Genomic DNA, 23,720 nt, shown 5'->3' on the forward strand with positions numbered 1-23,720 from the left:
CCTGTTTACATAGGCAGCCAGGGATCTAAAATGGCTGCCACCATCAATCACCTGCTGGCTGCTTGGCTTGGCCCTTAAAGTGTCAGGCACCAACAGTGCCCTGCCGCACTCCCCAAAACTCGGTAAGCGGCCCTCTGCCCGAAATAATTGCTCACCCCTGGACTAGTTAGATGGCCGGACCAGAACCAGATGCTGTTTAACACTCAGAAGTGCAAAGCGCTCCATCTGGGGAGGAAAAATCCATGACAAACCTACAGTCTCAGTGGTGCTACACTAGGTAGCACCATGTCCAAAAGGGACCTGGGGGTCATAATTGACTATAAAATGAGTATGATCCACCAGTGTGATGCTACAGTTAGCAGAGCAAACAATATGCTGGCATGCATCAACTGATGCATCTCAAGCGAAACTAAGGAAGTTATTTTCCTGCTCTACTTGGTGTTGGTGAGGCCACATCTGGTTCTGGGCATTGAACTTCAAGAAGGATGTGGAGAAGCTTGAGAGAGTACAGAGAAAAGCCGCTCATAGGATTAGAGGCCTGAGGAGAAAGCCATATGAGGAAAGGCTGACAGATATAGGACTGTTCAGCCTAGAAAAGAAAAGACTTTGGGGGGATCTGGTGGCAGCTTACAAATACATCAGGGCTAGGTGAAAAACTATTCATTAAAATGCCCCAAGGGAAAACCAGAAGCAACGGTCATAAACTCCTAGACGGAGGTTTCAGACTGGATATGAGGAAAAACTTCTTTACAGTTCATGTGAACAGACTCTGGAATCAGAGTCTCAGCAGGGGTGGTGCAGGCACCTACCCCAGAGATCTTCAGAAGGAGATTGGACATGCACCTTGTTGGGGTTATTTGACCCCAGCGGTCTTTCCTGCCTAGAGCAGGGGACTGGACCCAATGATCTCACAAGGTCCCCTCCAGCCCTGACCTTCTGTGAACTTCTGTGAATCTGTACTTAAACTAGATGTGGAGAGATACAAACAAACCCTTTCACTGATTCAAGGCTGAAATGTTTCAGTTTAGATTAAATCATTTTTAGTTTTTTAAAAACTTTTTCAACATAAAAAATAAGGAAATTTCAAAATGGAACATTTAAAAAAAAAAAAGTGTGTTATTTTAACATTGCAGTAAAAAGTTTTGCCTTTTCCAAACCATACTATTACATGATCAGTTCAGTGACACTGAGACACATTTCCAAAACATTTTAGTATAATCCAACCTGCACAATTTGCTGAAAAAAATTGGGCAAATATACTTACCCAGCACCAAATGAATGTCAATGGCTTTTAAGTTGTTTTGGGATTTATTTATTTATTTTTGGAAACTTTGCTTGACGAGATGAAAGTTTGTTTCTGATCACATACTACCGTGTGACTCGAAATCTTCACGTAAGCTTTCTAATCCGTCAACATTTACAGCTACAAGTTGCCAATATAATATTACGTTTGATCCCCCTGCTCTCAAAATGTGCTGGAGTGCAACTCCAAATGAACTCTGTTAGCACTGACCATGAAATCGCTTGCTGTGATTTGTTTGCATATATATTGAAAAATCAAGTGATGTTAGTCTAGATTTGTGAAGAAGGGGAGAAAAAAAGCCCAGTTGTCTACAGTCCATAAATTGAACAACCTGCCTCTTAATACTGGAAGGGGGCTCCTTTCTCTGTTTATTTCTTCAATTTCTTGTATCTATTTATGGTTCACATAGCAATCTCTGGTAAAACAAGATTAACTTGCATTGTGCAGCAGCATCTCTATTTCTGATATAAACATATCAACATAATGGGCAAGGATGGGTCGAACTGGATCGCTAGGTTTTAGCTTAAAACCTTAACATTCAGAAGCCCTGAAAAAGGCATTGTTTGATGTACACAACTGCTCACTAAACAGGGTCCTGCACTCAAATGCTGCTGTTATAGATGAGGGGCCAAATCCGTAGAGATGTCAATCAGCCTAACTGCATTGACTTTAATTGAGTGGCATTGGATTAGGCCATCTGAGGATCCTGGCATAGATGCCATAATGCAAAGCCAGAACTGACAAATATTTGCAAGAAAAAGAAAAATGATGCTGCAGAAAACATGGAGAGATTTTTGGATGTCAAGTTGTGCCCACCTGCATGATCTAGTAACTACAAAGCATCAGATGATACAGTCTGTCTCAGCGATGTTCTCCCAGTAGAAATGCAGAACAACACTGCTGTACTCAGCAATGTTACTCTGCATGTACATGCACGGAGCTGAGGTCAGCATTTCATCACTCTTGCAAACCTGGTCCTCAAGCCCTCTTTTGCATTGCTCAGGCACTGCAAAATGTGAGGGATGCTGCCCTGAAAGAGCATCTGGGCATTCTCCCAGTGAGGTGCAGAATAGGATAGCTGGTGCCACATATTCTTTATGCCGGGAAATAAGCCAATGGATGGAGGGGGATGGCTCTGGAGTGCATGCAATGCCAAGAATAGCAGGAAATAAGCAGCTCTGGTGCTCCAAGGGCTTGGACATGCAACAAAGGGTAACTTGATATGACCTGGCAGCAGGAGGGGACACCCCAAGCCCACTGCTGTCTAGTATGCTGGAAATCCAAGTTGTGAGTGCAGTGTCACAGACATGGCCAGGCCATCTTTACTGCCTCATTTCTGAGACTGATGCTTCGAGAGAGAGAGCAAAGAGATCTAGGATATTGCCTCAACAGCAGGGCATGATACAGACATGATACAGACATTCCCAGCAGCTCTTGGACCTACAGCCACGTTTAACCCCAATCATGAATGACCAGTGCCTCCTGCAACTGGGGGACACCATGGTGGTGAGTGGGGAACGCCCGCAGATGCCACCCATGGTGGCAGTGGTAGTGAGTGGTGAGCAGGGACCACCCGCAAAAACATTGGTGACAAGGGGGAGTGTGTGTGTGAATGGTGACCACCCACAGAAGCAAGTGGCGGCTTCAGCAGTGGCCAGTCTCAGGGGAGGCATGTGCCCCCGCTACGTGTTGCCCATCACCCGAGTAAGTGGCACTGAGCATGAGCTCTGTGTCACAATGGAATCTTTTTTCAATATGGAGCTAATGTGAGATGGAGGTGACGGGTTACTGTGCCGGGACTTGGCTTGAATCATGCTTAATCACAACAGCTACCCCTCCTGAGTGAACAGAATGACCCCTATGAGTAAAATTTAGGAGGACCAGGAATAGAAACTTGTGCAAGTTGCAATCACTGAACCATTACACCATAGTCTTTAATAGACCTAGTGGATGCCATTGGTGCTCTGCAATACCTGCCTTCATGTGCATCGTCTTACCATACTGGGTACAAGTCCAAACTCTGCACTTGCATTGAACAGCTTGCATTTTGTAGCCAGGAAGGTTAATCATTGACAGTGGACAGCCACCAGTATCTTAGCCATCCAGTTGAAAGTCAGTCATGCTGAACACATAATTGTCCAGTACAGCTATATTTGTTTCACCTATACTGCAGAATATTTCCTGGTGCTCGAGATATTATTCTCCTGTGATCACAGGAGTATCTGGAGCAGATCAGCTTCGCAATGCTTCTTGAGGAAATTGGGTTTCTCCGCTCTATTAGGAGCATTCCATTTTATGATTAAAATCAGAAAACAATGTTCTTCCCTGTTAAAGTGAAATGTGCAAAATATGACTTTCCTATAACCAGGTTTCCAAAGACTTATCTAAAGTGCTCCAAAAAAGGTATTAATAAATAAGGGTGAAAAATGAAAAGTGCATAGCAAACGTGTTTCATAAACTATATTTACCGTGAGTTATGGTCAGCAGGCTCAGCAGGAATAAACATACTTTACACTTCTATAAATGCTGCTTTCCTGGATATTAAACTAGAACACAATGCCTTGATCAGAGAGAAAAATATTGATTTAACCCATCCTATAAAACCAGGTAAACAGAGGCAAGGACTTAACGACTCACCCCAGGGTCCGTGTTTCCCTCGCAGTCACATTTAACTGAAATTCCAATGGAGGAAGGTGTAACTGCTCTTCAGTGAGATCCTTTAGGACTTCAAGAAGGCTTTTGACACCGTTTCTCAGCCCAGTCTCATAAAAAAAACTAGGTGACTGTGGCATTGATGCCTACACAGTCAGATGGGTGGCAAATTGACTCGATGGTCACACCCAGAGAGTGGTGGTGGACGGGTCATTTTCAACCTGGAGGGATGTGGGCAGTGGAGTCCCCCAGGGGTCGGTCCCCGGGCCTGTGCTTTTCAACATCTTTATCAGCGACTTGGAGGTGGGCGTGGAAAGCACGCTGTCCAACTTCACAGATGACACAAAGATGTGGGGAGAAGTGGGCACACTGGAGGAGAGGGACAGAATCCAGCTAGATCTAGACAGGTTACAGAGGTGGGTGGATGAGACTAGGATGGAGTTCAATGCAGACAAGTGCAAGGTGCTGCATCTAGGGAGAAGGAATCCGGCAACATGCCTATAGGCTGGGGAACACCCTTCTCAACAACACAGTGGCTGAAAGGGATCTTGGAGTCATTGCTGACTCCAGGATGGACATGAGCCGCCAATATGAGCAAGCAGTCAGTAAGGCTAGCTGCACCATGTTGTGCATCTAACGAGGCATCACAAACAGGTCCAAGAAGGTGATCCTCCCCCTCTATGCGGCACTGGTCAGGCCACAGTTGGAGTACCGTGTCCAGTTCTGGGCGCCGCACTTCAAGAAGGATGTGGCTAGTATTGAGAGGGTCCAGAGGAGGCCACTCGCATGGTCAAGGAGCAGGAGGGCAGGCCCTACAAGGAGAGGTTAAAGGGCCTGAACCTGTTCAGCCTCCACAAGAGAAGACTGAGAGGGGATCTGGTGGCCATCTATAAACTCACCAAGGGGGACCAGCAGGAAATAGGTGAGGCTCTGCTCCCCTGGGCACCACCTGGGATAACAAGGAATAACAGCTAAAGAGTGGTTGAGAGCAGGTTCAGGCTTGATATCAAGAGGCATTACTTTATGGTTAGGGCTGCCAGGCTCTGGAATGGGCTCCCAAGGGAGGTGGTGCTCTCCCTTACCTTGGAGGTCTTCAAGAGGAGGCTGGATAGATATCTGGCTAGGGTGTTATGACCCCAGCACTCGTTCCTATCCAGGGCAGGGGGTTGGACTTGATGATCTGTTCAGGTCCCTTCTGATCCTAGAAACTATGAAACGTAAAACCACACTTAAAATTAAGCGTGCATTCGAATGGTTTGCTGGCATCTGTTGGAACATTGACCCGAGGTTTTTACACACACCTCTCAATACAGAGATACGATACATTCCCAGGCTCTGGAAAGTTTGCATGCCATCTTCAAGACTAGATTTTGGGAGGGAAAAATGAATGGCTATAAGCATTCTTGTCATCAAGAAGAATTTTCTCTACCCATACTATGTGCCCAGAACAGAGGTCAGCAAGAAGGTCTTACTTGGGCCCCCTGATGATAAGGAGCATGGTCGTAGGTGGTACAGAGTTCTTTGTGAGGTGTGCTGAGGATGTCAAACTTGTTCTCTGTATTGTCCACATTAGCTTGAAACAGAGTATCTGGAGCAGTATCTTGTCAGGTGTGCTGTGAAAGGTGTTGGCCTGAACAGGGAGCCAGAAAAGCCTGAAGTTTCGCTTCCTGCATGGTAAAGGGGCAGGAAGCCAGCTGCCTGGCTTAGTTCCTGTGGAGCTGATGATTAAACACTTGTGTGGCTTAATTTAATTGTATTTATTGCAAAAATAATGAGGTTAGGCTGTCTAGATAGGCATCTGCAGTGTTTTAAACCTCAGTAAATAAAGCAGTCAGCTCTAGGTCTCCTCTGGCTTGAACGGCAAGTCTTTGTCTTGTTTTCTTGTAGCTGTCAGCTGTAAGGGATCCCTCTGACCTACCGAACACCTCCATTTTGAAGACCTCCTTTAGACTCAGGTTGGGTTGATCTAAATTAGCATCTCTATAGGCATTTGGGAGGCATTAAAAGGGGCAACAAATGGCAGGCCCATTTAAGTTCACCCCGGAGGTGAGCTAACTTGGATCAGGAACAGGTTAACTCATTCTATCACAAAGATAAGGCTGAGATGGGTTTTTAAAATAAAATCTTTCCCCTTCTGATTCCTTCCATGACAAATTTTCATTCCCATCATGCACTGTATGCTATCACATGGCTGCTTAATTAGTTGATGGAAGTCTTCGCTTTGCCACGTTCTTTGCCCATGGCTTCTGCAGCCATACAGAACATGTGTAGGTGGGCAATTTGTTTGAGCATGCATCATTTGAGTTTGGAATAGCCAGGGCAACAGCTCACTGTAACATCTTGCTAATAAGCAATCTTAATTACACAACTCTGTGGAACAGTTTGCTGATCACCTACATCACTTCAAAATGGAGGTGTTTGGTATGTCATTGGTCATTTGTCTTCTGACCTTATATTGCTTTAGTAAATTATACGGTCTTATTACTTATCACACCCACATGATCCAGTCTACTAAAATGTCAGACAGAGACATGGCAAGAGGCATCCATGGTTTAGCTTCTTTGACTTTTGATTTTTCACTGCTCCTATGACTTCTGCTCCTATAATGGCTTTCATGCTTTCCAAACACCTGAAATGAAGCTTTTATAACAGGTGTCTGTGGCTGAAGCTGCTGAGCACCTCCCAAACTTTAATGAAATCATCTTCATAGTATCCCATGAGGTAACAAGATATTGATATTCACATTTCTATGTCATTGGGAAACAAGCACAGAAATGAAATATTAGAAACAGAGGAATTTCCAGACTGAATGAAACCCATTGTCCATCTGCTCCAACATCCCATTTCCAACAGTGGCCGGGACCGGCTGGTTCAGATGAATGTGAAAGAAGTTTGCCGTAGGTAGATGTGAGATGCTCTGTCCTCAACCCCTCTCATTAGATCTCTCCTGAACTCTGACGTCTACCTGGCTTAAGCTCCAACCAAGGTCTAATATTCCTCCTGAATGTTTTTTGGTAGCATTTATGAAGACACCCCTGGTTATTCTTGCTATCCATTTTCCAAAGAGCACAGCTTCCAAATTTTTCTATGCCTAAATCCTAGTCATACCATTAACCTTCAGAATGTATAGGGATGTCTCTCTCATTTCCTCTCATGTAAAAATGCTGGGGCTGTGTGCAGCTTCGGGTGGTGATTTGATTTGGAGGAGATTCGGTCTGATTTGGTGGCTGAGTCTCTGAATCCAAATGGAATCAGGGGACCAATTTAAAGGTCTGGAAAAGATTCGGAGAGATTTGATGATTTGGGAAGTTCCCAGTGGCTGCAGCAGGGAACTGCAGCCAACTCCGAGCTGGTAAGTACTGGGGGCAGGGAAGGGGGGCTGGGGGAGGGGATGATGGGGGGGACCCCAGCCAGCACCTCGGTCCTGCCCACGCCCCCATCCCCCTCATGGCTGCCCCCCGCCCCAGCTTCCAGTACATTAAAGAAAAGCTTCATTGCTCACCGGGTGCTGCCAAGTGGGGAGCAACCCCACTGCCTCCCACTGCCCCATGCTGCATGGGAGGCTCTGCCATGAGCCCCCTGACCCACCCTTCTCTCCCAGCCCCCCCACAGGTGCCCCACCTGGGCCAGCTTTGGCTCTCTAAGAAAAAAAAAAGATGAGAAAAGCCCCAGGACTCGCAGCTCCTGCAGCGGCTTTGGGGCTTCGGGGGCTCATGCAGAGCCCCCCACGTGGTGCAGGGCAGAGGGGGGAAGTGGGGATCGCCCCTCACCAGCGGAAGCAGTGAGTCCAGGAGTTTTTTCAAGTTTTTTTTTTTTTTCAAAGAGCCAGGAGCTGGGGCGGGTGGGGCAGTGGGAGAGGGGCAGGGGATGGGCCTGGCCTGGCTGATTCGGAGATTTGGCCGAATCAGATCGGGACAGTGATTCAAATCACCGAATTGAATCACTATCGTCCGAATTGACTGAATACGAATCCAAAGTGAATACTAGCCACTTTGCACAGGCCTAAACAATGCCTCTTAGGAGCTGGGTCTAAATGGTTTGGTCAAGTTCACATGGGAGGTCTGTGACTGAACAAGGGGTTGGACTCCTGTCTCCCAACTCTCAGGCTACCCACATTGGCATTCTGCAGCTTTGAGATAAGTACAGTTAATTGTCAGACTTCACAGCGGACTAATAATTCAGAGAGTACTCCGTGCAATGGCCAATTCAATGTCTCACTTTTTTGAGCGACACTGGGTTGTACAATGGCTGATAAAGACTGAGAAGATCAGGCAGAGCTGACTTGATCAGGATGCAGGGCCCCACCCCCATCCCCACCCCCCGGATGTGAAGAATCACCACCGCCGCAGTGTGGGTGAGGTGGGGAGTGAGCAGCTGGATGCAGAGCCAGCGGCGGCAGTGCAGAGTCACCATGGTCACTCCTCCCAGCTCTGCAGGACCCCCAAAAGTGCAGGGCCCCTCAAAACGTGGGGCCTGGGGCTGTCTCCCTGATTCACCCCTTCCCCCCCGGATGGCTCTGAGATCAGGCACGTGTCACAATGTATGGCTTGAAAAGACCAAGGGGGTCATTTTTTTAATGTGCATGAAGTGTTCTGAAAACCTGCATTCCCAGCCTTTGCATTCCCCGCGCTAGCCATTTAGGACCATAAACAGAGGGAGAACAGCACATCTGCATGAGGCTCAAAGGTACATCTGGGTCTAAACATGTGACACATGGCTCATACTGAGGTCTAGCAGACAGGAAAGGAGTAAGTTGAATTTTGATGGCGGGGGGCAAGTCTTGAGACAAAAATCAGGGGAGAATTATTTGTAATGCAAGTAGATGCAGGAAGCTTTGAGGCCAAAATATGCTGTCACATCACAAAGGCACCATCAGAATAGAGCCAATCTGAAAGCCTACCTTGTCTTCCACTCTCACGTTGTAGTGTTTTGCTCTGTCTTCTCTTAGGGGCCATTAATACATTTCTTTCCTTCTCAGCTGGCTTTGGTTGACAGGAATCCAACTGGATATAAGCCCAGATATACTTTTTTTTCTTTCTTCTCTTATAAAACGACCCCCGCCCCACCACACACACACCAGACAAAGAGACCTTAAAAAAACTCAAGAGATTAATATGAGGAGCTAAGTCTAATCAGCTGGAAAAAAAAAGTTGAATTTCCCAAATCTCACTCCACCAGGGCAACCTTGCTGTGATGATCTAACTCACTGGCGTAATATATAGAAGTGTTCTGAGCCACCTTTATTTACCTGATAAAAATGAAGTCTCCAGTAACAGGGCGATATTTCAGCATGTGAAGTCTTTGTTCTTGCAGTATTTGTTTGTCTGAAGCTTCGATGATGCTCTTCTGCAAAAGGGCAGCTTGGCTTCTGATGCAGGGAGAAGTTGTCCTTTAACACAAATGGACCAGAAATGGATCCATGAGGGAAATGGTCTGAGTTGCTGCACATTTCCAACACTGGTTGCACATGGCCAGAAAGCAGGTTTTCAGAAGCAGAGATCTTAGAGATAGGCCACTCTCAGGGCAGAAAGTCACTGTACAAATTTGGGCTCTCACTTTCCCTTCCCTGAATTAAATCACACTATTGCAAGCTCTTGCTGACTCTTGGGTTAATCAAACCCTGAGCCCCAGAGACATATGTTTACATGAGTAGCTCAGCTTTTCCTTTTTTTTAAAAAAAAAGTCTACCTCTAATGTGGCAGAGAAAAGCCTCGTCCAATTACAACCTAAAAGCTCAAGAAACAGAAGACAAATAAAAGAAGAACCAGCATCCATTATTCTTTAGAGTCTTATGACTTTCCCCAGACTGAAAGTAGCACTTTTCTGGTTCCTGCCATTAGTTATTAAGGTACATGTTCTCCTGACCTCTTCTGTCCCTGGTTTTCAATTTTTCCATTATTTAACCCACATTAAATAATGGAATAAAAGGGGAAGGGGGGAAATCAACAACTGGCCAGACTTTGGAACTGATTTCCTAGGTAAGATGAGAATTTACCTAGTCCCATAGAAATGATGAGCTCAGAGCTGTATTCTCTCTTCCATCTACCAAATCTTTAAACCATTTCACTTGCATACTTCAAAGGAGAGACTCAACCCCTGCCTTGCCCCCCACTATATAAAGATCCCCTCTCACAACAAAAGAAACATCCATTCTTCTTGCAACAGACAGGACTTCTCTAGTTTAGCTTTCCCCACTCCTGTTCTCAGCAAGATAGGTCCTTTCCTGCCTTAATGGCTTTGATGACATTAGCCTAGCATTTCTTTTGTTATCACTGCCTAGCTGCCCAGATCTTCCACTCTAGGTCACCATGAGCCAAAAGAGAAAACAATTAAGCAGCCTCTGTTCTTCTGTGAGTTTTGGAACTAAATTCTGGCCTCTTTTTACCATGGGAGGCAAGTTCATTAGTCTCCTACAACCTTTCCTCACACCTGCAACCCCCCAAGGAATTTCCTAAGGGCTGCAAAGTGAGTTAGTAGCAAAGTAGATTGAGCATGGCATTCAGTCCATTCTAGCCAACCTCTGCATCTTTCTGAAGGATATTACTGTCTCCTTGGACGGCCTTCAGTTATGTGCGCCCTCTCCCTTAGCATCACTCACTCTGTGGCCTCTACGTTGCAGGTCATGCTATCATGTGCTGTGCTCAGCACTTTTGGCTTGGTTCTCTGTTGAAGCAAACGATACACTTGGGGGAAGAGACCGGGATTGGTTGAATGCTGTTCTCTTTCATATTCAATCTCAGTCTCTTTGGCCAGGAGTTGATGTGCATTTCCAGGTGACATTCCTCCTCTGCTTTGGTCTGAGTGAAGAAAAACACATACTTCCAGAGACCACTGTTGAAGTCTGCAATCTAGGTTCAACCTGCAAGACCCTGGGCACTCCTGGGAGATGCTGAATGACATCAACTCATGTTGGAGTCGGAGAAAATTGAAGGCTGCCAGGACTCTGCAGGATGCAGCCATCACTATTATACCCTCTGCCCATTTTGACAACTCGTCGGTGTGTTGTTTTTTTCTTAATATTCTCCAGGCCAAATCCTGTTCCTGTCATAGTCGTTGGCAAAATTCCTGCTTGCTTCAAAGAGAGCTGGATCTGGTACCTAGTTCAAGATGAAAAAACATGGTCTTGGGGTTAAGGCACTGAAGTAGTGCTTGAGAAATCTGGGTTGAATTCCCAATTCGGCTACAGACTCCCTGCCATGACTGTGAAGAATTCGCTTTACCTTGGTGTAATTCAGCTTCCCATTAGGGAGGATAAGAGGACTTCCTTCATGGGCTCTACCAGCTCTTCAGGGTCGGGATTCTTTTACTTCTGGTTTGTACATCGCCGAGCACAATGAGATCTCAGCAGGGGGGGCTAGAATAAAAAGAACAATGTCGCGGTCCAAACCTCGCAGTTTTAATAGATATACTGAGGCCTGTAACCAGCAACCGCTGAACTTCCCCATTTCCCAGGCTCATTCAGTAACTGCTAATGCATGTGGAAATACTAATTACTAAGAACAAGTGATGCATAAATCCCCTCATTTTGTACCTTGACCTTTATTTGCCACTTGACAACATTTAAAACAAAATATTTTTAATCAGAGATGCTCAAGAATCAACCTGATTAGTCATCGGGCATATTTCCTCCAGTTGCCTTCTTCGCTCCACAGAATCACAGTGGTCCTTTATTTTACATAGCGCTAATTGCCATATTTTGGCCTTGGTCAGCAAATTTCCCCATCTGTATGGCAAGACCTAAGCACGGAAAATGTGGTCTCCGAGTCTCGATAAAAATGAGGAGGATGGGAAGGGAGAATGCACTAAGATTCCCCCAGGTTGGAGAAGAGGAGCAGGGCTGCACAAAGCTTCGCTGACTGTTTTGTTTTGATGCTGTTTCGACTAGTTTCAAGCTCGAAACAGCGAAATTGAAATGAAGGGCTTCAAAACAGCCTTGAAATGAAACGAAGCCAGTTGAAATATTTTGAATGTTTTAAAACGTTCCAAATTTTGAACCAGGCAGCCAGGCGGTGGGAGGCAGGGGAGAGCCAGGGCTGCACTTCGAGTGGCTCTGCAGCCCCATGTGGCTCAGCCCGGTGGGGAGTGCAGCCCTGGCTCTCCTCACCTCCTGCCGCCAGGCTAAGCTCCTTGGGGCTGGCAGAGCCAATCGGAGTGCAGCACTGGCTCTGCCCGCCTCCCACCACCAGGCTGGACACCAATCGGCTCCGCCAGCCCAGTGGTGGAAGTGGGCAGAGCCGGGGCTGCGCTCCACGGGGCCGCGAGCCGCTGGGAGCAGAGTGCAGCCCAGTGCTCTGCTCTGCTTCCCCCACTGGGCTCAGCTCCCGGCGGTTCCTTCCCTGAAGGATCTGGCAGGAGCTGCCTGAAGTACTCAGCATCCAGTCAAAAGAGGTCAAGACAGAATGAATCAAGGCATCCCCCCAACAAACACTGCCCCAAACCTTTCAGCAGCCTGTTGTTTTTGAGCTGTGCCCCACTGCAGCTTGGCAGGGGGGAGAAGTGGAGGCTGTAGCTGAGGTCTCGTGCTGCTCGGGACCCCCGGAACATTCCTGCCTGCTGCTGGAAAATGCCACCAATCCCTAAGTTATATGGTTACGAAGGAAGAAATAATAGCCTCATCCTAAGATCTAGCCTTGCAAACAATTCAGGCTGAGACCTGTTCAATGGACAGATTTCAAATGGACTTGCAAATGGACAGAATGCCACTTTGCTGAGCCACCACAAAACCAACTTTCAAGACCAGAAACACTTAAAAAAAGAAAAAAGAAAAAGCAAGTCAAGAAGTTGGAATCATCACCACTTTGCTGACAGCTCTCTCCGGTTTGTTTTTCACTCAGCCAAAAGCGGCAGTGAGGCCTACTGTCTCATGCTTTTCTATACAGAGGACCTTTATAGGGCCTCCAACCCTGCTCCCTTTATAAATAAGAAGGATTTTTTTCTCCCTATTTTTCTGATGCCTTGATTTACAAGTTGGAACTGTTAATACATATGCCGTGGTGTGTGGGGGTTTTAAATCAAGGACCATTGATTTATAAAAGATGACAGTGAATTTTAAACGCTCGTTTTTGATTTAGAAATAATTACTACAAACATTGTATTTATCTTGCATAGTCAATGGCAGTGTAAACTGCTGTAAACTTGATTTACAGGGTTCAAAGCATATTGACATAGACTACATAGTTACAAATCACACACACACACAAATATTTTCTCCCTTTACTACATCTTTTGATTACTATAGTTGGTACCATATAAATATATAACGAGCTGCTCTGTGGTGGCATCTTATTACCCCTGCCTTATTATCCCTGCCATCATGTAGAACATTCAGTTTTAAGCTTTATTCCCAGCTCCCCAGGTGCTGCCTCCTCCTGCTGCGACTGTCAGAGGCAGAGATGCTTGGAGCTCAGCATGGGAGACTGGAATCTCACTGCTAAAACATGGGCTAAATAACCTGTCTTTCATCTATTTGGATGTAGAAGAGAGGAAAAAAGAATATAGGGGTTTTTATTCTTTTCCCATTCCTTCTACATTAGGACTAGAATTAGAGTCTGATGAGCCTGGGGAGATGATGCAGCTCCTTGAGCTGGCCTGATGGCCTCTTTCAATACCAGGGAATAGAGACTTGGTTTCCCCCTAACCCACCAGGAGCTGGGAGAAGGGGTGAGGGGACTCAGGTCTCCCTTAAGCTGGGATCAAGGCTCCCACTTCAGCATAAATATGGGAGGTGGCTACCATAGCCAACCATTTGTTTGCAACTCCCAGGGGAAGCGAATGAAGGGAGTCCCAGGCGTTTAGTTTGCATTGCCTTCTTTTCTGCCATTTAGGGGGAAAGAGTGGAGCACTTGGTGACAAAAGTCTGAGAAACCAATGCAAGCTGCAGCCAGAGCAGGCTCCCAGTTCTTAGGAACAATCAGGGGAACATGTGCTGTAAGGGACAAACAAGGATCAAACCTGCTGGTTCAGCTCATAAGTAGACACCAGGATTAATGTGGCACAAAACAGATGCCAGCTCAATTGCTCCCTGGGGTGTCTCTTGAACAGGGACCAGGGCACTATCCAGATGAGAAGGTGGAAGTGGGCAGGAAGAGAGGGCATGGTGGTGGGCCTGTGCCTTGCCAGGGAATGGCAATGCTTCAGGTTTAGGTCCTGAGCCTGCTGGGGGTGGCAGCAGCCTTTTACAGCCTGGGGGCAGACGCCTCACGGCTCTTTCCCTGAAAGGGGTCCAACGAGGCAGGTCAAGAGGCATAGCAGCGGGTGAAGTTATCATGTCTCTTTGACCTGGTGCTTTGGACATTGCTGCTGGTGGCAGGGGCCCCTACAATACTGGAGTCCTGTGTCTCCTATGTAACTTTCTTTGCTTTTGGTGCTTGTCCAGGGGAGCTCACTGTTAGCAGTGATTGAGGGGTGGAGGGGAGGAGGCAGCAGCAAGCCCCACCAGACAATACAGCGCATGTGAAACCATAGGCAGCAGCCGCACGCGAGGGGTTTTCCCAGCCCTCTACAGCTGCCAGTGCACTTGGAGGGAGGGATATTCAAACAAATACCCTTATAAAAAGAGGTTAGCATATGCACGAAATATAGCTGGACTGGCGAGGAAGCTGCAAGGCAGGAAATTCCTTAAGTAGTATTGTCTTTAACAGATAAAAGCAAAATGATACTTAAGGAATCTCAGTGCAATGGACCAGTTCAGCCTTCCTTGGTAACTTTCATTATGGAAACTCAAAGGAACCTGCGTAACATGTAAGATTACTTTATGAGAGGAAGCTGCAACTGGAGTGTGGCTGGAGCAATTTAACCTCTGATTATTGAAAACTAAATGGAGCTTCAGCCTGCGTCTAGTTTCTGCAAGGGTCCAATAGGAGAATGTTTCCTTGGACAGTTGGGAATTACTCCATGACTTTACATGTTGTGAGTTATTTCTTCCAAAATTTCCCCCGTCACTTATAGAAAAGGATGTTGTTACCAGGGCAACACATCCTTTACCTCAATTTTCATATAAGAATTTAGCACAGTTACATTTAGACAATGTTAGCAATTACAGCATCATCATTTTTCACTAATGGTTATTATACCGCAACTTGCAGCACCTGTTTCCCATGGACTGAAACTCTTCTTTTCACTGTGGAAATAGCCTGCTTCACTGGAAGGTACAGCAGTTCAGCTCCTATTCTTAGAAAAGCTGTTGAATAGAGAACACGTACCATTTCTTCTCAAACTTATAAGTAAAGGACCCATAAAATCAATATTATGAAGTAGCCCCCAGCCCAAAATTGTGCTGTGGTCTAAATCTCAGATCAACAACTCTCTTGTGGTCTAAGCATTACAGATGACAGTAACAGTGAGATGGCAGGAGATCATCACACTTCTGCAGATTTTCCAAACAACCCAAATTATGTTATTTGGTTGGAACTGCACAACCACGTGTCTTGTTATTCTGTTGCACACAGCAGACTGCTTTTTTGAGGTCACAAGTATTTTCAGTTTAAAGACCTAGAGGTGAATCTTAACAATGCTCTGTTTGGCTCTATTTGTTACTGTGCAGCAGCTAGCGCGACATTTCCTTTTCTGTTCCAGGCTGCTTGGGAAATCAGGCACACAACATTTAGGGCAGAATTATGTATTTGCATATAGGCACTGGGATAAGAATCCAATGTCTGGATTGAGACAATATGTAACATAATCCAGTCTGTGCATGATTTCTTGTTCTGTAATTTCCCACTCAAGTTTATTTTGAAAGGTTTTGTTGTCTAAGGAGGTCCTTACATGTTATAATCCATGTTACTTGGTCCAGCTGTGACATGGTCTGCGTTAATGAGGGACACAGCTGGCATTTCAATCCGGAGCAAGGTTGGGCAAAATTTTCTCCGATCCCAGCAGGCCTGCCTTTGGTCTTTTGACCAACAAGGCTACAACCTATATCACTCAGATCCCATTGTGCATCTGCTTGCACTTGGGGAACCTGGCATGGGAGAATGGCTCCATAGGGTACCCTTAAAACATAAGGTCTGTGGGGAGCCCAGGACTGGGGACTGGCTCCTGAGGTGTCCGGTGTGCCCTTTAACTTTCAGGTGTGCAGAGAGCCTGTCATTGGAGAGTCTTTCCCCAGTCCTGGGCTGTCCACATGCCTGGACTCTTCAAGTGAGCATGGGCCAGCCAGGATTGGGAAACTGGTCCCTGAGGCTGGGCTCCTCATTCACTCTGACCTTTGAAGAGCTGCCCCAGCAGCCCTGTTGTTTTGGCTGCTAGTCAGCAGTGCAGAGGGCAACCTGCAAGCTTCCCTGAGGGCACTTTCTTCCCTCTCACTTGATCATGTGCTTGTACGTGCCTCCTATTCAAATGAAAGCATCTTACAGATCAGCTACAAAAATGTTCCACATAGAGCAAGTGATGTCTGGCTTGCTCTTTTATTGCACAATATGTGGCTTGCATGGAGCATATTAAAATTTATCGTGTGGCTCATGTGAAAACCATGCCATGCACACAGTGTCTGCCAGGAGCTATCATCTATATTATATTACTGTGAACTTTAACAACCTTTGACATTGCCATGCCTTTTTCTTAATACAGTGGGAATGGCGCTGCTCTCTCTCTCTCTCTTACGCAGCAAACATTTATTTTTAGCTACTCAGGTCTTTGAACTTCAGTGAATTATCATGAGGAACTTTTTTTATGTGAGAACTAGATGACATTTATAGGCTGAATTATTACCAGTGCGTGAATCCCTTTCCATGGGGAGTTGCCTCATGTGAATGAGGCAGAAATGAAAGGGAAGAGTCAGCCATCACAGGCGTCGCAGGGCAGAGAAGCAATAGAAAGCAGTGAGGTTTCTGTGTGTTTTGTCTTGGGTGTTGGAGGGGTAGGGTTTGGTAACTGATTCTGGGGGCTATCTAACTCTCGCAACTCTGAATTCACAGTCAACAGCAGATGACCACCAGGTGCCATGCGCTTTGCATGGGGAATGCTCAACAGCAGGCAGTCATCAAGGAAAGGTAAGGAACAGGCAGAAGTCATGAGCATTAATAACACTGATCTGCTGATGTCTGTTTTTGGTCTGCCAGATATTTTTGTTCCTAATTCTTTCCAATCCATCTATTGGTTGGTATTTCTTAGGAAATGTCGGCACTCACTAGCATTGGTAAGTACTTATGGGGCTAGATCAGGAACACCCACTGCCCCTTAACTTTCACGGCTCAGGTGATTATGGCCACCCTTATACAAGGGGTTTGGTGGTTGTTGGGAAGGTCTGGAACTTGGGATTAGCACAAGACCCTTACCATTTTGGCCTCTAATGAGTTTTCCAGAATAAAGGATGAGGTGCACATGTCCTTTCGACCAAGAAAATAATTTCTTCTTTGGAAAGCTAAACCTGGGAGCTAGGTAGACTTCAATTAAGGTAACATGAATACATGCACATGAGTAATAATAACAACAGAGCATACTCACACTGCCTGGGAAGGAAAGGTGTTGATGACCTCTGGACCATGACAGCTGGCTCCTGAGTTTTCTAGCATGGCACTTGATTTCGATAGCACCGCTCATCGCTCATTCCTATTTTGCTATTTACACAGTGATTGGCTAATCTGGCTCCTAAGAGATCTTGTGCTTTGTAAAGAAAAGCATGTGAATGTGAAAGCAGGCTCTGCAAAGGTTGCCGGTACTATATTTGTTCACATTTTTGACTCAACAGCGTCATGTGGAAGGTATCATGTCTAGTGGATGGGTTTGGGGTGTTATGCCTGGTGCTCCTGACAGAGAGAGCACATCTTTATTTAACAAACAAAGGCCTGGGATAGCTGGCATGGCTGTTACTTATTTTTAGCCTATTGGAACTAGTCTACCTATTAGCTTCTTCAAGCAAGGGTTCACTCTGTACTTTAAACCAGCGAAAGACAATTTGCCCAATAGCTCTGCTCTTAGTAAATAGAAATGGCTTTTGTTATACAGGACATCACTTGCTCTATGTGGAACATTTTTGCAGCTGATCTGTAAGATGCTTTCATTTGAATAGGAGGCACGTACAAACGCAAATGGGAAGAGAGGCCACATAGTGAGCTGTGAGCCACAGGGACAGAAAGGCTGAGAGGGAGGGTCACTACGTAAGAAGCAACAAGCTACCACCTTCAGAAGCAACAACCTTCATGAAGCTAAAAAGCTGTTTGTTCAGTGCACTAGCATGAACATGCCCAGATGTGGACAGTGCACTGGGCAACAAATGTGAGGCCGGCAACTCTGGTAGGTTACAGGGGCAAGCGCTCTAGATGCTAGAGAAATGCAAGGCCACAAGGCTGTCACTGGGCCTAGCTAGCAGGAGGCAAACCTCCTGTCGGTGCCTCTTGTTTATGGTGGCATGCCGAGCAGCTTTGCTTTTTCCAGGTAGGGCCCAAGGCTTGGGCTCCCGCAGCTGGGGGCCACTGTCCTCGCTGGCCTACCTTTTGCACGGCTCGTGCATGCCTTCTGATGGCAGAAGCTCATTGTGGCTGCAGGTGACCTCCCGTGGATAACATTGCAACTCCTCTGCGAGGACAGCAGGCCCTTGGGTGCTGGTCCAGAGTTGGCCAGTTGGCAGCTGGGCTTGGGGCCCTGTGCCTTTTGAGGGCCCCAGAAGCAGCCCTGAGGCTTGGTCTTGGTCTCAGGGGAGGGTGCAGAGTGGGATGTCCTTTCCTGCCTTGCAGTTGAAGGCAGAACCTTGGTCTGGCTGTTGGATGACCTCTTGGAGCTCCAGATGATGTCTACACTGCAGTATGCAGTAGCTTGCATGCTTCATAGTAAGAGTGAAACATGCACTGGAGACGATAGCCATAAGATCCTGGTCATGTGGAGAATCAAACCCACAACCCCTGCCAGCCCACAGCTTTCATAACAACAGCCTGTGGTGATGGACCAAGCAGCTTCAATTTTTCCAGGAATCGCCTGAGACTGGAAACTATGTGACCTGCCTCTGGTGGGAACACCTCCCAGGCAGTCCTAGGCTGTACAGGGAAGCATGAGCAGCCTGGTGGTGGCTGGGGACTGTCTGGTTTCAGGCAGTCCCCAACCACCTCAGGGCTGCACATGCAGATTTCCCTGAACAGCCCAGGGCTGGCTGGGAACTGTCCCAGTCAGGGGCAGGTCCAAGTCTCATGTCTCAATTGGGTGTTTGAAGCACAGGGCTTAGAAAGAGCTGCAGGGGTGGTGTAGGTCCCAGCCCCTTGCCCCAATCCATCAGTGGGGCAGCTAACCAGTTGCCCCACCAAGGAATCTGGGACCTGCCCTTCCCCCGCTGCAGCTCTTTCTAAGGCCCATGCCCTTGCCTGGGGAGTCAGGGCAGGAGCTCCTTGCTGCCAGGGCAGGGGGACATTATCTCCACCCCAGCAGCAGGCAGTCCCCCAGGGCCAGGAGACAGTTGTCCTGGGGGGGTCAGGAGCTCCCCCCGGTGGCCACAGGGGTCCATTGCAAGGCTGCAAGGAACTAGGTGCAAATCTGCTTCCTAATCCCCTCATGTAGAAACCTGCCTGAAAACCCTTACCTCCAGCTGATTTTACACCAGAGTAAATCTAGGCTGAAGTAAATGCATGTGTGGATGTGCCCACTGTGCATTAGCTAATATGTAAATTTACTACCTCTATTTACAGGTAGGAGGAAACCGCACATTAGCCTGTTTTAATGTATAGTACCTGCTGCACACTGTTACAGAGTGACACTTTACTGTGCAGTAAAGCCTCTCACGTAGACACACTCACTAGGTATGTGTATGTCTACAGTGCAGTAGTAGATTTACCCCAGCTAGCTTGAGTAATGGAAGCAGCATAGATGCATCAGCAGAGTACTGTGACCTGACTTATTTATGCCCCAGTCCTTTTAGAGCTAGCTTGGGTATCTCTACCTGACATTGCATTGTGCAGTATAATCACATTCTTATTTGTTGGTCTTTTCATATTACCAATTCCCCATGGACACTATGTTTAGAGTGTATGATTTTGTATTTATTTAGGACATAAGGCATATTTATGGAGACACTATATAATATTACGATGTTGAGTGGAGACAAATAACAACATTAAAAAAATATTAAGGGAGCCATACTATTACTTAAATCCAAGCAATTAAAAGCTACATTTCTCACCTGCCAAGTGATCATTCAAGCCATATTGCAACTCTATAGACACATTTCTATTAAGACCCATCAGTTATGACTAATATAATTTCCTCTCCACTGAACATTGCTTATTGAATTTTACCTTTTCTTCACCATTCTACATTAGTTAACTCTCCAAACAGCTGTATAACTTAACTAGGTGTGGTAAAAGTCTACCCATTAGCCCAGATGAAATTTTGAATGTGGAAAGTAAAGTAATATAGAGAATATGTATAATTTTTTTTTAAGGCCAGCAAAGGGATTTTGTCAAGTCAGGCCTGATCAACCTGATTTGCCTCCTGTGAGGAGATGACTGGCTCTGTGGATGCAGGGACACTGGTGGATGTAATGTATTTTGATTTTAGGAAGGCTTTTGATATGGTCTCCCACAACATTCTCATAGGCAAGCTGAGAAAGTACAGGTAGGATAAGTGGCCTGTCAGGTGGATAGAAAACTAGCTGGATCATTGGGCTCAGAGGGTAGTAGTCAATGGCCTGATGTCTAGTTGGCAGGCGGTATTAAGTGGAGTGCCCTAGGGGTCGGTGCTGGGCTGGTTTTGTTCAATATCTTCATCACTTCCCTGGAAGATGGGATGGAGTGAACCCTCAGCAAGTTTGCAGGTCACACCAAGCTGGGGGTAGTAGTAGACACACTGCAGGCTAGGGCTAGGATTCAGAGAGACCTCAACAAATTGAAAAATTGGATCCAAATAAATCTCATGAGGTTCAATAAGGACAAGTGCAAAGTTCTACACTTAGGATGGACCAATCCCATGCACTGGTACAGGCTGACTGGCTGGGCAGCAGCTCTACAGAAAAAGACCTGGGTGTTATAGTTGACAATTTGCTGAATAAAAGCCAACGGTGTGCCCTTGTTGCCAAGAAGGTTAAGGTCACACTGGGCTGTATTGGTAGCAGGTCAGGGAAAGTGCCATAGGCTGTAATGGGGAATCATCAAAATGCCTAAAACTTTGTCATTTCATGCCTGATTTGGATTAAAATTGCAGGGATGGTAGCCCCTTCTGAAGCCATGGAGCTTGCCAAGTTTAATGGAGATAGGCTCAGAGTTTTCTGGGAAACTGCACCTCAAGCTGTTCAAAACACAACTCCTAACACTTGCCAGCAGTGGCAGTGCCCTCTCATCTGGGGCACAGATCCAGAGCCTTGCACCCCTGGAGATGGCTGCGGGGCTGTGATGGACTCCTTGCAGGGATGCAGGCCCCCAGTTCTGCACGTCGGATGAGAGAAGGCTGCCGCTGCTGCCTGGAACCGGCGCTGGGTGCAGTCCTCACCCAGCAGTGAGGAAGATTGCTGCTGTCACCTGTCCCTGGGCTTGTCAGCAATTCTTTTATAACCTCTTATTTCCAAGGGTTTATGACATAGCCATAGAAATTTCATGTCTGGCAGACACCTGATGGGCATCTTCATTATAGCCAATAATTATATTTATTTTGAATCCTTTTAATTGAATATAAACACTCCCTGCTCCTTCTCAGGAGCTTTTCAAATTAAAGGTGGGCCCTGGGATGGATCTACGCATCTTTGAAGTGTGAAACTCTGCACTGCTTGCATATGCTCTTTGAGGCATGGGGCAACATTTGCTCCAGTCCTGCAAAACTTCTACATACTAGGGCCGTGCGAAACTTTGGGTGGTGATTCAATTCAGAGGAGATTCAGCCCAATTTGGTGGCTGAATCTTCAAATCCAAATTGAATCAGGAGACCGATTAAAAGGTCCACATTAATTCAAAGCTCTCTGAATCTTCAGAAAAGATTTGGAGAGCTTTGATGATTCGGTGTGGCAAAGTGGGTGTCCCCAACTAGCCACAGTGCTAGTTTCCGCCACTTGTCTGGGCATGCCAGCCACCCATTTCTCCTGCCATGCCTTGTTGTTAATTAAGATCTTAATTAAGGTGGGAGGCTGCCCATTCTTGCCCCGATGCCAGGGGGCACTATCTGTGGCTCTGTTCCTCTCCTACACCACAGCCTAAGCCTTGCAGATGGCATCCAGATGACACAGTGCTCCCAGCCTACAGCCAGACCAAGCTTAGGCCTCATTATCAGGCCTCAGACACACTCACATTCCTACCGCCCTCCTCTCACTAGGGCCTCACATACTCCACCCTCTCTCACAGGGTCTCTTTCATGCACTGACAACTCATACTGCTTTGCTCCCTCTTGGAGTGGGCCCCTTAGGTCATAGGCTTTATCTAGTACCTACCTTGGGTGGCAGACATACCGTTTTTTGGGCTTCTACCGCGACCTGCACCAGCCAATTACCTGACCAGGTCTAAGTTTGCTTTGGCCCCTTCTGGGGCAACTCTATACACTCACACACTCTGGGCTCTCAGCCCTTCGGTTCTTCTCTTCCCAAAACTGGGGCTCCACACCGCCCCTCACTGGGGCTCCATACCACCCACTCACTGGGACTATGGGGCTTCCGTCCCCAGCGGGCTCAGGTGGCTGTAGCAGTGCCTGGTCCCAACTACATTTTCTCAGGGTCCTACACCCCACAGGACTCCAGTGGCCACAGCCATGCCTGGCCCCATTACCTCCACTGTTACATAACCCACCCAAAGGTGAGGGCTGGGGTTAAGGCACCCCTACCTGCCTTTCACTCGGGTGATAACTGGCCTGGCACTTCCTGGGGGATCCTGCACCACTGAGAACCCCACCAGGCCACCCACTCCCAGCAGGGTGCAGTTTTAGGTCATGCCCAGGACCAGGAGCCTCCAAACCATCCCTACAGCTCCTGGCTTTACCTCCAGGTTGTTGCATGAAGCCTCACAGCCAGGCAATGTTACTGCCTAGTCTGCCAGCAGTTAACTGCCTTGTTTATATGGACAGCCAGAGATCTAAAATGGCTGTCGCAATCAAGCACCTGCTGGCTGCTTGGCTCCGCTCTTAAAGTGGCAGGCACCAACAGTGCCCTGCCACATTCAGACAGTCCCTGGTGGCTGCAGCAGGGAGCTACAGAAGGACTTGGAGCTGGTAAGTAGGGGCTGGGGGAGGGGATCATGGGGGGAACCCTTCCAGCCCCCCTGACCCACACCCACTCCCCCAGCTCCCTCATAGTTGCCCTGTCCATCCCAGTTCCTGCCCCTTTAAAGAAAAGCTCTGGTGCTCACTGGGAGCTGCTGGATGGGGGTGATCCCTGCTGCCCCCCACTGCCTCATGCTGAATGGGGGCTCTTCCACAAGCCCCCCGACCCCCGCCTCCACTCCCCCAGCCCCGCCATGGCTGCCCTGCCCGGACTAGCTCCGGCCCTTTAAGAAAAAAAAGAACGGAGAAAAGCCCTGGGACTCACCGCTCCTGCAGCAGCCTTGGGGCTTTGGGGGGCTCATGGAAGAGCCCCGTATGTGGTACAGGGCAGTGGGGGGCAGCAGGAATTGCTCTCTGCCAGCAGGAGCAGTGAGTGCAGGGCTGTTCTTGTTGTTTTTTTTCTTAAAGGGCTGGAGCTGGGCACCCGTGGTAGGGGGGTCAGGAGGCTTGTGCAGAGCCCCCCATGCAGCGTGGGATAGTGGGGAGCAGTGGGGATCACTCCCCCACCTGGTGGCACCTGGTAAGTCGGGGCTTTATTTTCTCAAAGAGCCCAGAGCTGGGATAGGTGGAGCAGCCATTGCCGGGCTGGGGGGGGCGGGCCTGGCTGATT

General features: G+C 47.3%; 1 long non-coding RNA gene across 1 annotated transcript in view; it reads right to left on the reverse strand.

Moving 5' to 3' along the window:
- Window positions 1-9,294, reverse strand: part of LOC149862372 (uncharacterized) — a 42,730-nt gene extending 33,436 nt beyond the window's left edge. The window contains exon 1 of the long non-coding RNA XR_016443089.1: window positions 9,204-9,294. This is a non-coding gene — a long non-coding RNA (uncharacterized LOC149862372). The remainder of the gene's footprint in view (window positions 1-9,203) is intronic.
- Window positions 9,295-23,720: the final 14,426 nt, after the last annotated feature.

The sequence above is a fragment of the Crocodylus siamensis genome, chromosome 6, assembly GCF_052110815.1.
Source record: "Crocodylus siamensis isolate JL-2025a chromosome 6, ASM5211081v1, whole genome shotgun sequence".
NCBI lineage: Eukaryota > Metazoa > Chordata > Crocodylia > Crocodylidae > Crocodylus > Crocodylus siamensis.